Source organism: Nothoprocta perdicaria, unplaced genomic scaffold, assembly GCF_003342845.1.
Source record: "Nothoprocta perdicaria isolate Ctin4 unplaced genomic scaffold, notPer1 scaffold_155, whole genome shotgun sequence".
Taxonomy (NCBI): Eukaryota; Metazoa; Chordata; class Aves; order Tinamiformes; family Tinamidae; genus Nothoprocta; species Nothoprocta perdicaria.
Window position 1 is genome coordinate 1,854,275 of NW_020454705.1, and position 21,052 is coordinate 1,875,326.

Below are 21,052 nucleotides of genomic sequence, written 5' to 3' on the forward strand. Positions count from 1 at the left end.
AAAAAAAAAAGTGCCAGGCTCTTCACAGCAGTGCGTGGCAGGAGGGCAAAGCAAAACAAACGCAAGTTCAATTAGGAGAGGTTGACATTGGACATGAGAACCCATTTTCCCTCCACTAGGGCAGTTAAAGCACTAAACAGGTTGCCCAGTCTGCATCTTCAGATGTTTCAGATTCATCTGCATCAAGTCCTGATCAACTAGGTAGAGACAACCCTGCTGTGAGCAGAAGTTTGGATTATAGACATCCTGAGGTCTCTCTCCACCTGAATTTCTCCTTTTTTCCTGTGTCCCAAAGTCACTCTTATCGAGTGATCCAAGATCTAAGTATTTCTATTAAAGCAGATAGAGTGTCATTACAGTATCCACGTTTCAAAAATTTCAGTAGTTTAAGAACCTACAACTTCACACTAAAATCTTGTATAATTTCTAATATTTCCCATGAAACGAGCTCAGCTTGAAGGCTGAACATGATTACTCTTTCCATATCTCYGTGTCCCCCCCCAACCCTGCACTCAAACCTTACTCACAGGTTTAGGGCACCTACATACAACCCAAGAATAAGAAAGCTCACACAGTCCTGCCACTATATGCAAACCTGAAAATTTTTAACAAAACAGAACCAGCTCCAGGACCCCAGTTAGGTCAGGTTATATTAACTCTTAGCAAGTCTGGTTTGCCAACCTAATCCATGTAATCAATACATTTTTATTGGCACTCTAACTAATTGTACCAATACCTCAAGGTAGAGGACAAAACAAACAAACTAAAAAGAAAAATAAACAGCACACCACACACAGAGCACATCCAAATTCCCAAACACCATGACAACTGTCTATTCAAATACGCAATGAAAACAAATGCTCTCGCAGGGTACTTATTTAGGTCATTCTGCACCATAGTAATTACAGTGCATAGACCTCCCTGACTTGAAACACAACCTGGGAAAACGATCCCTTGCTGAAATGGCTGCTCGCAGCAGCCCAATTCTAATTTTTGTGAAGCTAAAGCCTGAAGTACTTTGCTTTGGCTCAGAAGTGGCTTTGTCCTACACCAACAAATGCAGCTRCTCTGAGGACCAGCTGGAAGACCAACAGCTGACACCTGTTCGGTGGGGGCTCAGTTGCTCATTGCAGTACAGAAGGGTGTTCTTGTTTTAACATGCCCTAGACTGGGTGGTATTTAATTTCAAGCATTCTCAGGATGWAGTCTTGCAATAATATGTCACAGTTGATTGATGAAGCTAATGAGCAACACTTGAGCTCAGTTACACTGTCACAGGTAATAAGATTTTCTCTCCTCATCTCCATTGCATATTGACATTTTATGTATCTGCATTTCAACATGAGGGTGAAGGAAAGGTATATTAAATCAGACTTTACTGATTTTTAGTCCTGTCCTAAAGGACCTTTTGGAGGTCATAAGCATGTGCAACACATCTTTGTATTTCATAAAATCCCAGCAGGGTCATGGGGGAAGAGGGACAGAAAGAAAGTCTAGCTCTACGGTCCTGTTTTACTATTTTCGTGCATTACAACCTCTTTGAAGTGGTAGATAATCTCAGAGAATAAAACAGAAACAAGAAAACATCAAAAGGATCAAGCGACCATATTTGATAGCTACAAAAAGACAAGATTCTGTTGGGATTCTTAGTCACCATACCCCACTTAGTAAGTTACCCCCATAATCACCCAGTTAACCCTATAGACTGTAATTACTTGGCATATTTTTGCCAGGTGATAACATACAGCTTGTCACAGATGACATCTGATTAAAATCCAACCTTGTAGGAACAACTCCTCCACACACAGCAGATCTCTGCCTTTACAAGGAAGGTTATCTTTCTGTAGCTGACTGTTTAAAGCAAGCTAAATCTTAATAATGAACAATTGAGACGTACACACATACCTATATTTCACTTTGAGAGCTATAGTAAWACTCCAGCAATTACTGTTTTTGATTAGTTTTCCTCTACAACAGTGTCGAAAGACAATGAAGTAGTAAGTATACAAATCACGTGTGGTTGCTAGCAAATATTTTGTTGGGTACACTCTACCCTCTTAGGGAAACTCTCCATGACCCAGAATGCTGTAAGCTTCCAGAAGTGCAGTCAGATGCTTAACCTCAGGTGAACTACAGCATCTCTAAGTGCTCTCTCTCTAATGCTTCCATTCTTCAAAAAAACCTTGAAAACTGCCTTCAATTCAACCTGGGGCAACACGATGAATTTTTGTACATGTGCACTTGCCTTTCCCCTCCCTTTTTGCTTTTGCTTCGTGCATTATACTAAAAGCACCATATTTGGCTACGTCCCATGAACTTTCATTTGACCTCCAGTGCATCCACACAGGAGAAGAGCAGTTTCATCTGGTTGGCTCCTCTTGCCTGCATGGTTTTCAGTTCAATCTTTCTAGCCTACTTGCTCTGTTTTCATATACTGCACAACAGCTTGTACAGAGAGGAAGTCTGTTCTAAATAAAACATCACACTTTGTAGCAATATTCCTCCAAGTTTAGGATAAATCCTACGAGACTGGATGCATTAAATCAAGAACATAGGCATCCTGGATTAGCTCCCAGACTGATTACTGCAGAAACTCGAAGTTTAAATAAATAAATCGAATTCCTCTTTCCAAAATCAACTGACACCCCTTTTGCCTTCTTGGTTTTTACCTTATTGCCTAGTTGAGACAAAGGAACAGAAATTGTTTCATCTTTATTCTTTTCACTTGCTACCAGTATTAACTGAATTCTAGACTTAATTCAGAGCCTTGCTAACTCCCAAGATACAGTACAGCTTTTGGGGAAGAAATTCATCATTCCAACAGTGGGCCAAATACAGATCCTTAACATCAATGGAATTACATTAGAGGATATTGCCTTYCCCCTTCCCCCCCACCACCACACATACCCATTCTACCTTTCCAATATCACTTATATCAGAACATGTAGGCTAAATTCTTATTAATATAAGCCCATACCAACATCAGCATTAAAATTCGTAGAATTAAGACCTTTCACATGTATTTGGTTAATAATCACCAATAAATAAGGCAACAGCAAAGGCCTAAGGGCAAAGGCCCAATCTCTTGAGACTAAGGAAAGATAAACCAGCAGGTTTGCCCAAAAAATTGGTAAGGGTCAGACATAATTCATACTGATATGGCAGAAAATGGTTTGATATGCCTGATTTGATATGCCTGATTTTCCTATCGCTGCACCCAAATCACTTTGACATGTGACAATTTCCCTGTTGTCTGCCAAGTCAAGAAGACACGAGGAGGTGTGTAAGACTTTTCTCCTTCTGTAATTTTATGAAGCTGTTGTTCCCAACTCAGAATTCAAGAATAATTTCAATTTCCCATGAATTAAGTAGGATGATGTCAAGAAGCACTATATTGGTGAGACACTGAACTTCCGACGGCAAGTGTTAAAACACCAGCTATAGCTCTCAGGAGTCCTCCAATCTGTGCATGACCTAAAACAAAGAATCACACCCCATACAAGCACATGCACACACAGGCACAACCCCCTCACTGTAGGCTTTTTTGGAAATGTCACGGCCTGTTTTACCTCCCATTTGCTGCTCAGTAAGGCCTCTGCATCCCTAGAGAGAAAGAAATTGGGGCAACTTCAGACACAGGACCTTGCTGGAAGCTCTGATTCTGCATGGGCTGCATAGGAAATCACATCTGGGGTACTTAGCTCTGTCCCACTGTGGTCTGAGAAAAGAAAGAACCTACTTTTTCAAGCAAAGTGAAAAGATTTTTCAAGATGCTGTTATAAATACTGCTAACTACACACTTCAGTTGAAGCAAGTTTAAGTCCTTCCTTAGGTAAGGAATGGGAATAATGGACACGGACAGAAACTCATTTGGGGAATCTTTCCAAGCCTGTTCTTCTACGCTCCTCCAGTTACTTTCTGCTTCTAGCACTTCCAAGGGACACAAATATCTTACTAATTCTTAGTATACGTTCACAAGGCTGCAAACAGCTCTAAAACGGACACCACTTGACCAATTTCACCCTTCTGTCAGTGGAAAGTCAAAAGAACAGTTTGAAGTCTGTAAAGATGTGCGTGCACCAGACAGATGAAAAAGAGCTTTTAGTTGGGGTCCAGGAACCATCCTTCTGTGCTAACTGTGCAAGATGGCCTTTCTCAACAAGTGGCAAAAAGGTCAGTAGCCAGGAAAGGTGGGTTACCATGGTGTTAATCTTCCTACTTCCTACTGGATGCTACTAGGTATTTGCTTTCTTCCACACGCTCACTGTTGGACATGAAGAGATGCTGACAAAAGTGAAGTGAAAGTTATAAGTGAAGTGAAAAGGAGGGAGAACATACGGCATCATTACTCATGGGAAGAGGAACAAAAGCAAAGTTAGAAAGAATATGGACAAGGAGAGGATGATTGACAGCATTACCAAAACATGTGTGGAAATCCTTCCTTCTGTATCTTTTACTACGTAGAACAATAAGGCACACACTTTTCATTATCCTACCCTTTATCACTAAAAGGTGAAGTTACAGTTAGAAATACTTTTTATAGCAAATAGGCAAAACAAATCTTCAAGGTCCCTGCAGATACACGAAGAACTTTGCAATATAAAATGAGAGCATCCTTAAGATGGTAATCTTCATGATGCAGCATCGTGCAAACCCAAGCTTTCTCCCAGTTTCAAGAGCATCCTTTAGTTGTTTTTGAATGAATTATTATCTAAAGCATGTTTTTCATGCTTTAAAGTATGCTCTAAAGCATGTTTTTCATGCTTTAAAGCTTCTCCCAGATTGTCTGGCTTGCATATGGTGCCAACTGGATATTCAATGTACACAAGAACAGGAACTCCTTGCTCATGCTGCACTGCTCAGCCCTCTGACTCAGAAAAAGTAGTCCTAAGTTATAACCATGCCTGCAATATAGTAAGTAAGAGGTGGGGAGAGGAGGAGATGAAAAAGTCTGTAAAGTCTGAAAGTCTGTAGCATCAAAAATTATTGCTGAAACATTTTTCTCTTCCACAAAGAAACCTAAAATCTAACAACTCTCACATCTCATTTGCAGATAGGAACATCCAAGCTCCCATATGAAACTCCAAGATCAACTTTGCATAAAAACAAGTCCCAGCACAAGAAACTTGTACTGCAGTACAGTCCTATTCCCCAAATGTTCCTCTAGGAGCATTCTCAYCTCCCTTCCTCATTCTTCTCCCATACTCAGCTGGTACAACAAGAAATCATCTTAAACCCATCTGTTCTCCTCAAGTTACCATGACACAGAGTGTAAAGGCTTAGAAAGCCCAAATTTAACACCTGCTTGATGGCTCATAGCCAAATCAATATTGATAAGGATATAGCTTTGTGAAGGCAAAGTAGAAAGAGGAAATAATCACTTCCTCTTACCACCTCCTTACTGGAGCAAGGAGTCAAACTCCTGGAAAAGGAGTTTGAGTCACACCAGACCACTTTGTACTCATGCTCGCACTACGACTGTCTGCCTGCCCACCCAACTGTGCAAGTGTGCACCCAACTGACTTTTGGTATACCATAGGCAAGAGATATCAATACCTGAAGGACTTTGGAGGGCAATAGGAGGTAGAGTTTTTATTTCAGTTTTCATAAAAACTACTATTATAAAACAAAAACRAAACAGACAAGCTGAATGGCAAAACTCATTTAACCACCAGTATAGCCTAGACCTGGCCACAGGAGTCCCATGGCCATGCTGATTCTAAGAGTATCATGATTTTGGGATCCCAAGGAACTTACCAACTTACTTTTGGCAGACTTGGGTACAGATGCACACGCACTAATGTGTCAGAGTGTCTATACAAAGAGCTCCTGTTTTCTAATGCTATTACCCAATGGTACAGTCATAAATAGWCATTCTTTACAGAAAGAGAATTTCTTCCTCTTGCATCTTCAGAAGAGATCAGTTAACTGTAAAGGAGTGAGTTAGCAGCAAAGCAAGAACAGCAATGGAGACAAGATCTCATATGGCTCATTTCTTTAATCTTTGGATGTTCACTTAATCTCTCCGTCTCAGCTTCATTCTCTGGAAAGGAAGATACTTTCCACAAATACTCCAGCTACATCAGCAAGCAGCACAGACCAACAGAGCAGATCTGTCAAGCAAAACAATTGGTGTCAAGTACCTGAAGTCTAGACTACATATATAGGTGTGTCAAGGGAGGCGTAAATAAATAAAGAGGTCCCTACCCTAACAGCTAGTCTTATACCCTRTTTAGACTAGCTTGGCTAGTCATCCTTGAACTGCATGCCCCTTTCGACTGAGTGTTTTAGATGGACTTCAAACTTCCACAATCAAACCTCCAGGTATTCTTCTATGCTCTAAGACTGACCACAATGGGAGCTGAAGAACGGAAAGCAGGAACAATTGGGACATTTCTTTAGAAACATAGAAATTAAAAAACAAAACAAACATGCCACACTCCGAATTAAAACATTTAATGTAATCATGTCTATTTGAAGGCCAAAATGCCTGTCAACTATCATTCTAGACAGCTATACTAGGGAAGGGATAACTCACAGGAAGGCAATTTCCTACGGAAGCAGGACTGCAGTATCCCACCYCATCTAAGTCTGCTGTCAAAGTCTGCAGATTATTTTCGACTCCAGCCTTTTCACTCCTGCTTCTCCAGTCACCAGGTATCTCCACATGTTTTCTGCGACTYTGTGACTGTAGTTGGCTGGAATCTAATGGAGTGCTCACAATCTGAGGACTTATACCTAGCTTAACACGTGGCAAAAACACCAACTCCAACCCCTCACTCACAGTTCATTACTGTATCTTATATAGGCACTGGACACTATTTTTCCAATGGGCTTCTTAGCTGTAACAGAAAACAAAGTATTTGCTGGTGTTTTGTGGAGAGAGGGCGACAGTAGTCCAGGATAAACTGCCAGAAGTGTTTTAAGCTCATGCACTTGGTGCAGGGCTTTTAACTGGTTTCATGCCAAATGGGATGAGAACCACATCTTTCATGGAGGATTCATTAACTGACTAAGGGCTCCTGGATTAGTTTCACTGAAAGAGTTTCAGGTCTCTGAAGGGAGACCTGAAACAGCACAAGGCAACCAGAGATGGTCTCCAGGGGATGTGCCAGATACTCAGGCTGGATACAAGCCAAACTGCTAGAGTAAACATATCTTCTTTTTCTTTTTGTTTTAAGGCCGTTTCAAGCAGGTTCGTCGGCCTCCAAGCAGCCGGACTGCAAGACTCAAGAAGGAGGAGCACTCGGAGCAGCTTCCCACACAAGCAGCGAGCAGCTCGGGAAGATGCTCCTGCTGCCTCTGCCGTTGCGAGGCACTTGTCACCCCCGGCAGCAGCAAGCTGAGCTGCCAGGCCCGTGCCAGGAGCGCGGCAGCGTCAGTGCCCAGYGTGGCCAGGGCTGCGGCACAGCCTGGAGCTCCAGTTACACCGAGGCTGGAGACGTGAAGCCCAAAACTTCGCTACCACTGGTGTTCCCCGCATTGCCTTGCATTATTCTCACTTGATTTTTCTCACTTTATCCTCCTTTCCTAATTTAGGATTTTACCATCTGGTTTCCTTCCCACTCCAGCAAACCCCATTCTCCTAACAGGGGGAGAGTTTGTTGTTCTCGTCACCTTCTCAAAGCTGGGATTCAGGAATGGGATAGTCTACACAACCTTTTGGCCTATGTCACTGAGCAAAAGTGCATTTCCAAGGAATGTTGAGTAAAACAAGCTTTCCAATCAAAAAGACAGAGCAGATGGTCATGAAAAAGAAGAAGAARAAAAAAAAAAGCCTCTGAGCCAAAGGGCATTAAATCCAACAAGATTTGATCACCATACAGCCCAGACACACTCTTCTTGTAATTTTCTGCTAGCACTTCAAATGACCCCCTGGGAAAGATAAGCTTGCCTGCCTGTGCAAGCCACATGTCCAGCCTGTGCAGTTGAGCAGAATTTTCACTAACACAGGTTACAGCTGATCAGAGCTTAGCTTCAAGCACAAGTTCTCTCTGGGCAGCTTTAAAATACAGGATGCTTTACACACTAGCAGCACTCTGGAGCCCTGGGAACACGGGCATGACAGCATCTCCCCCAACTCCCGTGCTGCAAGGAACAGCAAGAGGCTGCTTGTGCAGGGAGATAATGGATAACAAAATAATGACCGATTCCAGAACAGCCCTGAAGTTTCCTAGTTTTGGCATAGCTTAGTTCAGCCTGCTGTAATTCCACAGCAGAGAGAGAAAGGAGTTAAAAWTAGATCTTTCCTTGGAGAGAAAATTCTTCAGTTCACGAGAATCAAGTTAGCCAAGGTGATGCTGTCCCTGTGCTGTAGTGCAATAAAGCACCATTTCCCAAGCTGAGCAAGCAAGGCATGCATAAACACTTTGGTTATATATTCAGCTATAATGGTTTTTATGTTTTACATTAAAAGAGCATGCTTTAATCAGTAGGAAGGTTATTAAATATGTTTTGTCAATGCTTAAATTTCTATTGTTTAATGCCTTCCTGGAAGTATTTTTTTTTTTTGCTAATTTTCTGGCAAGAATGATASATACAATATCTGAAGTTATCACATTATTTCCTTCTCTAGGATCATAGGCTTTCTGATCTGAGAGTCTATGGGGCTTGATGGTAAGTCCATTACTGCAGCAACATGGATYTGCATTAGTCTTTGCTGAAATATTGCTTATAATGATATGCAAATTATAAACATTGAACAAGGCGCAGAAGGTATTTCTAGATGCACCTGGACACGTTCAGCCTAGGCAGGCAATTACCCATATTTAAAAGAGGAAAAAAGAAGGGGAAGAATCAGAAAAGCAGCATCTCCTAGGAACCACCGCGTCTATTCTGGACTGTAACCTGCTAAGAGCACTAAATGCACTTAAGTACGTGCGAGCTGGATTAAATTACTACATGTAGACACCGTTTGCATCCTGGGGAGAGGAGCACACACAACTGCTTCGGGAATTCAGAGCTCTGCTCCTACAAAACCGATTTTTCCTTAAAAACGCGTAGCTGGTTGTTTGCAACAGCAGCCTAACGGGAAGCGCAGGGCAGCGCACAGGATGCTGCGGGATTTCGGGGCTGCGTAACTACTTCTAGGGGGCTAATCCCGGGCGCGCTGCAGAGCCCTTCCCGGGGGCGGGCGGCAGCCCGGGCGCTGCAGACCCCGCTCCTGCCCGGAACGCTCCTTTGTTCCGCGCGGGCTGCCGCAGCGGGACGGGGCCCCGCGCCTGGCACCCCTCCCAAGCCCCCCTTCCCCCCAAATAACAATAGCAATGCCAAGGTGTGCGGGAGGAACGAAGCACGGGGCCCCTCGCGGCGCACTCACCGTCGCGGGCCGCTACAGCGCCATGATGCGGCCCCGCCGCCGTCCCGGGCGCGCCCTGCGGCGCCGCCGCGATCTGCGGAGCGGAGGACGAGGAGGAGGACGGGCAGCAGGGAGGGAAGGAGGGAGGAAGGCGGGCGGCGGGGCCGCCTACCGGCGGGCACGGGGGGAGGGGGCTCTCCGCTGCGCCGGAGCCGCGGGGCGGGCAGGGGGCGGCGGCAGCGCGGGGCGCCCAGGTGGCCCGGCCGTCCCTCGAGCGGCCCCCCGCCAAAAACGGGGCGCGGGGGGGCCCCTCAATCCTTGCTTGTCCTTTGAAGGTGCCAATTAGCCTCTTTTCCAAAGCGCTTCCCACGCTGGGCGCAAAAATAGCTTTCTGCACGYGTGCTCAAGGGACGTGGTTTAATTTTCCTCCAAGTCCCTCCTTTTCAGTCCRTGATCAACTATGAAACGTATCTGCAATGGAAACGTTAAGGTCACCAAGTCAAGCACTTAATGACTAGGAAATGCAGTTCATGCCTTGTGCCAAAGGCGAGAAAAAAAAAACAAACAAAAAAAAACCTACTTAATTCTCATCTTTGACCCTCTTCAACCAGAGCTCTGTGGAACCCTCTTCTACTCGAGGGCATGGCAATGCCCAATGCACCCAAATAGTGGATATTTTGATCTGCAGAGCTGGCTGCRAAGGAGCTGCACTAAGCAACGCATTTCGGACTACAGCTTAACAGCCTCATTTATCTGGGTCGTGTTTTGCATGCTGGAGCAAGGCTTCAACCTTAACTCGGTGCAATGCAACCAGAAAACAGCTTCYTTCCTCCAGCACTGTGGTAACGTTCCCAGTTTCTAGATGACATTTTTCCCCCCCATCTCCCCTAGAGGTCTTTGCTCTGAGCTCCTGTGCCCACTGGAAACTACTGTCACTCTATACAGGAGGAGCCACAGCATTCCCAAAGGGACTGAATCCAGACCTGGTGAGCTTCTTGCACAGAGCTCAGGAACACAGGTGAAATGTGCTTCGTCAGGTAGATGCACTTGGTAAGACAATTCARCCATAATTGCACAAGATGCATCAGCAACATAAAAAAAGACAGATCTATGTTATAAGAGCAGCCTCCCCTCTCCCCCAAAAGCTATCCTTTTATCCACAAAGATGGAAAAAATGTAAAATATAGGCTGGAAAGGACYATTGACTCTAGTCCCTTGCTTGTGGGGCAAACTTCAAAAAGTTGCTATAGACCATAGTTAACCAGTCTTCAATGGAGAAGGGAAAAAACAAAAAATAAAACAAATTTCACACACAAGAAACCCCCCTCCACAATTAGATTTTTCTCTTCTGATATATTTGCAGGTGGTTGCCTGAAAAATCCCATGCCCCAATAGTTAGAAATTTAATTTCCAGCCTAAAATTATTARCAACCAAATCACAGTGCTGGCCAGTAGCCATCCAGTTAGGTGCTTCTATTTTTTGCAACCGATAGCTTACAGCAAGAGTTCTTGCACATCTTGTAAAACATGGCCTTGCTTTTTATCTTGTTTCMTTGGAGGCAAGAGTAACAAATGCAGAGTCATCCAGGACTCATACAAGKTTTCAGCCCCTCTGTTGATGACTCTTCCAGCTTCTCGCTGCCAAGAATTTTACTTAACACATTACTGCTTCACGTGTTAAATTCAGTCCTCGGGTAACTCGGTGAGAGTCATCAGTGCTGTAGGTTTTTTTCCAACTCTGTGCTGCCAGAGCAGAAGCTCAGCGATATGGGTTACCTGGCAGTGTTAGTGCTGCTCCTCTCCAACTTAATTAGCAATTTCCCTGTGGCATCACAGCACATGCCCTCCTGAAGCAGCAGATCTTGCTTTCCCCTGAACAACACACTTCTCTAGAAGATCTGCAGTCCTGTCAAGAGGAAAACACCACTCTTGCCTAGTCATATTTGCCTTCGGTAAGGTCATGTTGTAGCTAGGTCATTTTCCTTCACATCTCTAGAACAGATTTTGATAAAAACAAACAAACAAAACACTACTTTAAGGGACTAATAGTCCATTTTTAAGGCAAATTATCTTTTCCGGATGATGCTCTGAATGCTCKGAATGAGGTGGATCATTGCTAAACTGTAGACTCACACAGTGCTGTGCTAAACTCAATGACACACAACTTSTCAAGAAACTTACCAAGCTGCAGTTTGATGGACCCATTCACTCAAGGGCTCTTATTTTAGTACAAAGTAGAAATACTTTCTTTAGTATTTAGTAAGTGGAAATATTTTTACTGTGCTGCACCTTCCATTCTTTTTAAGTTACAGCAAGTGGAAGAAGTTATGCCTTAAAGCAAAAATATTGCCTGTACTTAAAAGCAGCAGTGAAGTATACATTAGATAGACAGAGGAGCCGCTAGTTGAGCGCTATCACACTTTCCCAGCATAGTTTGTGGAGCTTGCTGTGAGTAATAAAAGCCAGCAAGGTCACCTGCATGATTAATTTAGTGTCATAAAAGGTGATAGGAAGAAGCAAAACAAATAGCAAGAGACCTAACTCAGACARAGGTGAAAATTCAAATACTCAAGTTGCTCTTTATTTTGGATGGAAGTCCTTGTTGTTCTACCATTTACTGATAAAAGGCAAGGCTGACAGCCTGCATATTATGTCCTTGTGAAGAACCTCATGGGGCTCTGACATGCTCCAGCACTTCTCTTTCCTCAGGAAAAGTGCCACTCGGGTACTATTGCACGCATGTATGAAATTGCTCTTTAGCTAATATATTCCTAGAAGGACAGAAAATAGTTCATTTTGTTTTCTTTTTAACAAAAAAAATTAATTTTTTAATAAACACAGTAGCAGAAATATTTCACTTCTATTTGCACTCAACTACTTAGACAAGAAAAGGAATGTATTTTGTCTAATATTGGAATAGTCATAAAAGTTGTAGGAAAGGAAAATAATCAAAGAGTAAAAACAAACTCCTGTTTCCATAAGGGCTTTTTCTTACCTCAGTTCCTGAAGCCAATAACTCAGCTTATCATTCTGTCTCCTCCTAGTTTTACTCAGGATCAAACAGTACTCTCCTGTTACTCTCAGAATAAATTCAAACCTCTGGGTTCTTTTAATCCTACCTGCCTGCTTCATAAGTTCTTTTTCAGCTGGACATTGTCAGGGTGTGATTGACACAGCCAATTGACAATTAATCGGGCTGCTAGTGCTTTTCTTGGGCTTGGAGCTGGGGATCAGCTAAAAGGTTTTATTTTTTTTATCTCCTGACTCTATTAAGCCAGGAGTGGCTCAGTGCAAGAGGYAATTGGTGACAGTGCTGTGCATTTAAAAGAAAAATTGCCCTAATGGAAGTGTACTGCTAAATATGAAGATACTTACAATATCAAAGGAACAATAGCAGCAGATTAAGTACTGTAAAACTAACTGCTGTGTTTCCTTCTTTAGCTGAGCTGAACAAACTTCTTTGCTTGTGAGGAAAAGAAGAGTGCATTAAAATGGCCATACCTTTCTCCTGTCTGCTAAAGCCCATCAAGTCTGATTTCATTTAAAACACCTATTTGTGCTCACTGTGTGTGGATATGCATCACACCTGTCATTCAGGAGCCCCTGTGTGTATATGAAACTGTACAGGGCTTTGGCAACAGCCCTCGCAGGAATGAAATGGAGGCTCTGCAGGGCCAGCAGCAAACAGATGGCAAAAGAACGCTGTAATTTGTGAATCTGATGCGAGGGCTTTTGTCAACGTATTCAGGTGGGAATGGAGCTCGGGTTACCCTAGGTGAATGATGCCATTGAGCAAATGTCCAGCTGTGCCTTCCGGGAGGTGTCATATGGCCCAGTCTGAAGAGGATGCTCAGGTGAAAGCGTAGGACAGCATTTAGCTGAACTGACATCATCACTGCCCTACACATGTGCACTCAGGTGCAAGTTCCAGGAATGATTGTTACATGGGAGGAATTTGGAGTGTGTGAGACCCCTCACAGATGCAGCAGGACTGGAGCTTACAATGCAATTCTTACACTTGTATCATGGTAGCCAAAAGCTTTTCTATATCTGCTTGGAGATCTATAGTTTATTTTTTGAATAAATAAAAAGAGTTATAAGTTATATGGAATCAATTCCATTTGAGGATTGATAAGAACCTGGAAATCTGCACTAAATATCTGTAAATTTGCTTAGGTGTGAGAATGTGCATGTGCAACATATACAAAKTGGTTTAGCATCTTCCTTATGTCAGATCCTGTACAACGTGTGTATGACTCTCTGTTTTCACTCTGTATTACCAGGTAGTCAGGCTGGGATTTACTTGATGGAACTGGGAGTCTGTAATTCATTCATCCCCATGGCAAGCAGCGCCCAGGCAGTCTGCATGATCCTGAATTATGTGGTGCAGCGTTCCCCTCTTGGGTGTCCATGTGCATTCAGGTAGGTGTTGACTGCACTCCTGGGAGCTTGTACTTGGTGGGTGTACAGGTACCTGCAGATGGATGCATGCACACCTACGGTTGGTCTGCTGAATAGCATAGAAATATGCTATACAGAACTGTCTTGGCATGGTAAAGAAGAGGATGAGATGACAAAATACTTTTCAAATCTTTAACTTACATAATTTTGTTTGCTTAAGAAATCTGGTTACCCTAATTAAAAAGAGAGCACTTAGAAAAGAATTTGCTATTTGTGGAGTCATTTTGATTCTTGAGATCTGTCTCCACACTTTACTTTTAAATATTAAAACAGCTGTCATTTCTTTGTGCCTAGCTCAGGAGAAGTATCACCTACAGAAATTTCCGTGACGGTGTATTACAGGACAAGTATGATGTGACTCTGGCATATTGGTATTACAGCAACTAAAGCAGTCTGCACGCAGCCTATATGTCCATTTCTTAAACTGCTCTCCTAGCCATTTTGCTCATTTACAGTGCCACACTTCATTATACTCAGTCTTTTTACTGAAGATGCTATAAAGTTTAGCACAGAAGACAATAACAGAAGCATGCAGATGATGATAACATGAGAGATGATGTGTCTCAGGCTTGCTCATATAGACTTGAGAGAGATGACAGCTAAGTGAAGCAACCAGTATGCTCATTTAGTTTAGCYGTCTCTTGAGGTAAAGAATTCTACTAGAAAGGACTTTGTCTTATGAATTAATGTCATAATGTTTTAATTTAAATGGTTCTGYTTGTTCTTGCCATATAGAGATTTGCAAAACAAAACAAAACAGCACTGTAGACCAGAGTACAAATCCTATATGTTAAGAATGCTTGCTTTTTAATAATAAAAGTGAACAAACTTCAATATGTTGATTATCATCATCCTGTGTCCTGWTCTTCTCCACTAAAACGTGCGCCAAACATATTTATGTAAGTGTGAAGAAGAAAAGATTGTATTTATAAAGTTTTTTTTTTGAAACAAATGCTCAATGAGGGAAACAAAAAAGGTCATGAACATTTCTTGTGTATTCTTCTTTTCAATTATCCCCTGTAATTAATCAGATTCACACTTTGAATGAAATGTAGCATATGCATTCAAGGACTACACTGTGTTGCACAAGCAATGATTCATGAAGATTCACAACCCTTGCTTGAGTTAGATAAATATTTATGAATATATCATACAGAGTGTCAAACTGAGTCACAAAGAAGTGATGTTTATTAAAAAAAATCCACTAATTTTGCATGCTTTCATTTTTTGGTATATCCAATTGAAAATTTTGCAACTTCTTTTTACAGATGTGTTCAATATATTACAGCTCCTAAGAAGTCAATGACAACTGAATTAAGCGAGCAGCAAGTGGGGTGCCCCAAATGACCACTCATGTCTGAAAATTTTTGCATAAATGCCTTGCTTATGGTTGAACAGCTATTCTTCTTCCAGCAAACATGAATCCTATTGCTGATAGGAGCTGCTGAGATGATGCCTGTAAGGACTTGAAAGGAAGAATCTTAGGCTACTGCACATATTACATTATTTTCTCCTGTCTCACTGTAGACATTGGGGAGGTGGAAGTGCAAGAGACCAGAGAAACTTCAGTATTATTTCTTTCTCTGTATGTAAGCAACATTGTTCCCTTTAAAAATCAACTTTGCAGATGGTGTCTGGACTGCAAGCACCAGAGCTTTAAAATATATATTAGTTGGTGAAGTAGTCAAATTCACTGCTTGATATGACCTGATTGTCCTTATGATACGTTTATATCCTTAAGGATAACCATGAGAAGTGATGGTTTCCAAGGATATGCAGGAAAAGAGAATGCCCGTCTAGTGTAGATAGCAGGGAGGATCTCTGGGTAAGGTCACATTGCATTTTGACTGTCTACCAAATCCTAATTGCTTGTGACAGAACTGGGTTTTGCCAGGTTAGTGTAAGATTCTGACTGTAGGGCCAGAAGAGAATAATGTAACTATTATTCTGAAAAATAATACTTCCTGTCTCATCATGGAAAACAATCCTAAAGAGAGAGAATGTGAAGTCCATGCAGGCTTTGAAGAAGTGCTGATRATTTTCAGCCTTTGGAGTGTTAAACAAAGCAGAAATTTTAAATCTTCCAGCTAAGTTCATACCAAGGCCCAAATAAAATATTTCTCGATAGTCTGAGTGATTTGTAGGGGAATCAGTAATTTTTATGGTTCTTTCAGTACTTCATATTATTCTTCTGATACTCCAGAAAGTCAACTAGACTAGCATTAGAAGACCTTCCTGCGCTTTGCTGAAAAGCAGAGAAAGAGTCACCTGGGCAATGAAAGTAGGATTTCCAGTTCAACATATGGCCAATGGAGGATTCGTTYGTTTTTTCAGCGGTGCTTTTTTGTKTTGGTTTATGGACCAGTAATTATCTCTAAGCCTACAACAGAGGGCCGATGGACCTACCATGTAGTATAGTAGCTGTGCCGTATTTTCAGTTAAAAGACTGACAACAAAGGTGCATAGTGACCAACTGACAGTGGTCCATCGGCCTTAGCCTGTGTGGGGACCCCTTGTGTAAAGAAATGAAAATGCCAGCAGCCTCTATGTACCAGAGAAGACAAGGCTTTGGAGAGGTTAAAATCCTACATCTTCACTATTGCTTATGGTTAGAGAAATTTCAAAAAACTTAAAACTGAGGGCAAAATCCTTGCTTGCAGGGTGTCGATTTACTGAATACATAAATATGTAAATTTACTGAATACGTTTTTAGGGAAATGTTCCTAGCCTTGTTTCTATCCATACACTAAATTAGTGGTAATCAGGGCATCAAGAAGACATTTTGGGGCTGGAGGTGTTTGTCGTTTTGGTTGTTTTATGCCATTCCAATACACTTATTTTAGAGAAAGACTGTATTCAAAGTAAGATAACACAGGGAAACCCTTGCAGCAACAACAGAAATTTGAATTCCAATTTATATTCACATATTTCTCCCCATTTGTTTTCTCCTTCCCAACATTTATTGTGACCTTAATTCTGGCTAACATTTTAGCTCAGCGTGATATGCACTGTCCCTTGGGTACTTCAGAGGTAAGCCAGGCCTAAAGCTTTTAAATACTGATTGTCCATCAACCTTCCCCACAGTTCTGGTGTGTACCTGGAAGTTCAGAAAAAAAAAAAAAATGAGAACTCTTCAAGAAAGGATCAGAGTTTTTCTTTGTATTTACACCTCCAGGACGTATTTCCAATTCTAGTGAGAGTATATATAAGGAAGTGTCGTATTAATGGTGTCCAATGAGAGCAGATAGACCCCTGAAGTATATCTGACAACACAAGTTAAAATTGTTAATATTGTTCCCCCTCTGACTGCTAATATTTGCTTACATCTTGTTAAGGCAGTCTCAGTGCATCGAAGTGCTATGAAGTAGCCACCACCTGCCCAGTCCTTAACTATCACTGATTTTTAGGTTCTCTGAATAAGATCTATTGCTGTCCCAACAGAGAACTAAAATCTGCCTGCTCAGACCCTCCGATAAAGCTGTGTTTGTTGTTGGATCAAAGAAAATTATTCCACAAAAAGTGTTTACTTCCCTGTTAGGATGGAAGTGAACCTACAGATTATYACCAGATTGTGATAGGAAACCAGTATTGCCAAATTTTACAATGCTATCATGMAATTTATACTATTTAGTATTTTTCTTAAAGTTTCAATATCCTAAATCTACAAGAAAGAGGGGAAAAATAAAAAAGACCTTCCACCAAACTCTTAAGTTTTTATTTTTGAGCAAAAAAAAAAGAAGACTGTATGAAGAGAGTGTAGGCTAAAACTTAGAAAGCAGAAAGAACAATGATATCACTTAATGTTTTTGAGTCACTTGAGAATGATTTTTGTTTGCTAGCATTTTATAAAGAAGGTTACATCCTGCCTTCATCGTAATAACTGGCACATCTTCCATTGATTTTACTAAGACTTAGATTTCTCTCTGTCTCTGTTTTTAGTCTTATGCAATTGCTAAAGAATTTGTAAGTTGTTTTTCAGTTTTTTTTTTTTTTTTTAGGAAGAAATATGAAATCTAGCATTGAACAGCACAAATGCAGAATCAAAATGACATGCAACACAGAGAACCTTCCTGAAAAATATAAGCCTTTGGCACTGCAGAGATTTGTCATGGAGAATTTTACTATCCTAAGTGGCAGCAGTAGCACATTTTGAATTTAGGTCAACAGATATTGTCAAAGTTCCTGACAATTACATGCATGTACTCTTAAAACAATCCATCTCTGTCTTCTCAATTATTACGGTACTCCTCTACAGTACTCTTCTTGGGTGCTTTTGAGCTCTCTTTAGTACCCAGGGGGTTCTTCTTATTTCTGTAACAAATTGCTATCCAGAACCATATCCTATTTGTCATGATTCTTAAACTGCAGCTTCTTAAATCAAGAGATTTGATACAGCAAATCCTACTATCTTCCTGTGATTTTCTTGTAATTGAGTTTGAAAGTGATGCAAATCCAGTGTCATCACATTAGGTTAAAGCATGGCATGGATTGCATTGGTATAAAAGGAAATAAGATTGTCTTTCTGCATATGGATCTGTAACCTGTATTTCTCACAAGAAATTCAAGTATTACTGCCTGTTTATCTATTATCATATGAAGTGGAAGGGGAATATATATACTTTGACCATGTCCTCAAGAACGAGGCAAAGATAGAATAGTGCAGTAAGTAGTGTAATTTCCTCCTGGAAAAAGTCAACAGCGTTTTGTTTCTCATCAGCGAATATGTGGGAGCATGACATTCTGCTTTAGAATATGTTTCCTGCTTATCAATTACAAGAAAAGAGAGCCAAACTCAAGACCTTTTGATAGAACACATTTTTTTYCCAGGCAGGGGGAGGGAATGAAAAAAGGACTGAAAATTTAATTTCAAACTCAAATATTTATTAAAAAAATCATTTAAAAACAGACAAGTTACTTAGAAAAATCAAGATTTTACCCAAAGCACTTTTAATAAGAGAATAAAATGTAAAACRTAAGTAAGCCTGAATCTTCACTTTTGTGAGCTGCTCTGTTGTTTATTCAGTCACAATGGAGTTAAGCATATGGAGATGGGTTTTGACTTGTGGCCTGTATATACTGTGGTATCTGGAGGAGTAGTTTCTGTGTGGAACTGCACAGAACTGCACTTCAGAGCTTAAATTGTGAGGGAAATAGCAATTCTGATTTGAGTACAACTGGCTAACCATTTTCTTTTCAATTAATGTTTACAAATATACTGAAACACTATTCTAAATATGAAAAACAGAAACAGCCTTTGGGTAGGTGTTTTCCATTTGTCCAAACAAGTAGGTAAAAAAAAAAAAAAAAAATCCCTTTTTTAAAAAAAAAAAAAAAAAAAAAAAAAAAAAAAAAAAAGAAAATCCCTCTTTTCATTAGAATCACCTTTTTGGTGGCCTTCAGGTTTCATAAACTCCCAGGCTCAAGGAACACTTTAATAGAAATAAGAGCTGTTGACATTATGTCTGGTTATTCTTCCCCATGGCACTCTGACTTACAAAAAACTCAGATGATGATAATTGGTGTTTTCAGGGATTAGCCAATTCTTGTTATGCCATCATCTACCAGGTAGGTAGTTAATATTACTTTACATATGGGGAAATATAAGCAAAGGCCTGCGCTATCATATAATGTTGTCAAGGCACAGGTGGAGTGATTGGGACAAGGATGCAGAGTGAAGTAATGCCATGGGCCATGGTGGGAGGAGGGCAATGACACTATCTAACAAAACACTGCCGTCATAGTCCTGCATTTGTACCTCTGAACCCCCACATCCTTGTTTGGCTTGTACCTTGTGCATACTACATAGCTGTATCAGGCTTAGGTCATGGTCTATGTTCCATGGGAGATTTTTATTTCTTTTCTATGAGCTCTGCCCTACCTAGGTGTATGGGTTGACTTCTAGAGAGTAGATCTGGGACAACGTCATAGAACTGGCTCCTGACTATGGATTTGCAAGACTCATTAGTTGCCTTGCACACCACCCACCTGAGAATCTTGTATCTAATTGTTCTTGTAAAAGGTTAAATACCCATGGGAATTTGAGAGAGGGATAAAATGAGCCTGGTATTTAAATAGAGAAGAAAAAAAAAGGCAGTTTTTTAAGGAGTAAGTTGAGAAGTAGAGTATTAGCCTACAAAAGGCAGAATAAGTGTATTATGATGCCAGTTGTGTGTCCTCTAGCTATGTGCCTGTAGACCACAGCTCTGACCACAGCACAGTATCCCTGCTAACTAGACCCCATCCCTTCGTTGCACCTTGTTCCTTCCCGTTCCCACTTCCACTTTTGTCTATCCTGAGATAAATACCTGTGCACAAGCAAGAAGTGTATGTGAGAGCGGAGGGCTAAGCTCAGCCCTTGATGGGTAGCCACCTCCAGCTAGGCAGTGTCAAAGCTGTCCTTAACCTACAGCGTGGATGGATACAGTTTATGTGACATGTTTTGGGATCCCTAGCTCTAGGAGGGTGCACTGGAGCCCTTTGTTTGCCCTAATCCATATGTGTAGTCCCTCTGTGCATCCCTTTGCTGGGATGCTCGTTCCCTAGCTGAGCCTGCAYGGCACAGGGTGACTCTGCCCTGCTGCGGATGCAGGCTCAGATGTTAACTTTTTCTCCGCTGCAAGCTCAGGAGCAGAATTTACTGATCTGGAGGAGGAAGATAAAAAGCAGGTTTCACAGGGAGAGAAAAGGAGGTGCTGGAGGGAGGAAGGGACTGCCAGCAAGTAGAGCTGGGCAGTTTGATCAGCTCCTTAGAGAGAAGAGAAATAAGGAAGTAGAGCAGTTAAAAAAATGCATTAAAAACAGGTGAAGTGCTAAAGTAGGACAGAAGGGGGTGGAGAAGCAGGGAGGAGATTAGAGCGTGACAGCATCAAAAAGACTCTGAAGAAAAAAAAAGGGGGGAAAGGGAAAGAGAGAAAGGGGATTGCAGTGACTGAGACGGGCAGCGGGGATGCCTGGTAACACCAGGAGGGAAGGACGGCTGGGGGCGCCCCAGGAAGGGGAGAGGGCTACGGTCACCTGAAGCGAGGCCCGGAGGGCTTCAGGTCCCCGTGTTTCCTATGGATCTCTTGTRCCTCAGTGTAACCGAGGGAGGAGACTGACCGCACGGGACGATTCCTACCCCCTTTCCCCTCATTCGCCCTCCCCGTGGCGGCCCTGATTTTCCTTTCGCGGCCACCTCGCTGTCCCCGCRCGGGCCGGGCTGCGGGCGGGGCGGGGCGCTGCCGCCATGACGGAGCGGCGCCGCCGGGCCCGCCTCCCGACATGGCCGCGCGCAGCAGGTAACGTGCGGCGGCG

The 21,052-nt window shown here is 42.0% G+C and overlaps 1 protein-coding gene across 2 annotated transcripts in view; it reads right to left on the bottom strand.

Annotated features, from left to right (window-relative positions):
• ELMOD1 (ELMO domain containing 1) overlaps positions 1-12,380 on the bottom strand; it is a 39,872-nt gene extending 27,492 nt beyond the window's left edge. Inside the window, exon 1 of one of the 2 annotated variants that reach the window (XM_026035007.1) lies at positions 12,294-12,380. The gene's annotated coding sequence lies outside the window, so the exon portion shown is untranslated. Of the gene's footprint in view, positions 1-9,319; positions 9,378-12,293 lie in introns of those variants that run through there. The other variant, XM_026035006.1, reaches the window with a different exon arrangement.
• Positions 12,381-21,052: the final 8,672 nt, after the last annotated feature.